This window comes from Aptenodytes forsteri, unplaced genomic scaffold (genome assembly GCF_000699145.1).
Source record: "Aptenodytes forsteri isolate BGI_AS27 unplaced genomic scaffold, ASM69914v1 Scaffold1311, whole genome shotgun sequence".
NCBI classification, from domain to species: domain Eukaryota; kingdom Metazoa; phylum Chordata; class Aves; order Sphenisciformes; family Spheniscidae; genus Aptenodytes; species Aptenodytes forsteri.
Window position 1 is genome coordinate 11,554 of NW_008794740.1, and position 637 is coordinate 12,190.

Here is a 637-nt window from a genome sequence, read left to right on the forward strand (position 1 = left end):
AGCCGGCTGCGGCGGGCGGCGCGGGCGCTGGTGTTCGAGAACGGGGCCCTCTGCGATGAGGTGGCCCGGCTGGAGGCCAAGTGCCTACGGGCGCGGGACGAGCGCCGCTTCCTCCTCACCCGGCTCCTCCAACTCCGGGCGATGGCCGGCCCCGAGGAGGTCCCCGGTGGGGTCCACCGCAGGCGGCCTCCCGCGCGCAGGGTCCCGGGCCGACGGGTCAAGAGATGGAGGGAAAGATGGGGTGCGGTCAGCTGGAGCGAGAGATGGGTCAAGAGATGGGCCGAGGCCAGCTGGGTCAAGAGATGGAGCGAGGGACGGGACGCGGTCAACTGGGTCAAGAGATGGGCCCAGAGATGAGTCAAGGCCAACTGGCTCAAGGGATGGGTCGAGGCCGGTTGGGTCGAGAGATGGGGCGAGGCCAACCGGCTCAAGAGACGGTCCAGGAGACGGGTCAAGGTCCAACGGGCCGAGAGACGGGCCAAGAGACAGTTCAAGGACAACGGGGCCGCGGGATGGCCCAAGAGATGAGTCAAGAGACGGGTTGAGGCCAACGGGGCCGCGGGACAGCCCAAGGGACGACTTGAGGCCAAATGGGCCGAGAGGCGTCCCCAAGCTGGACGTGCCGCCGGGGGCCACC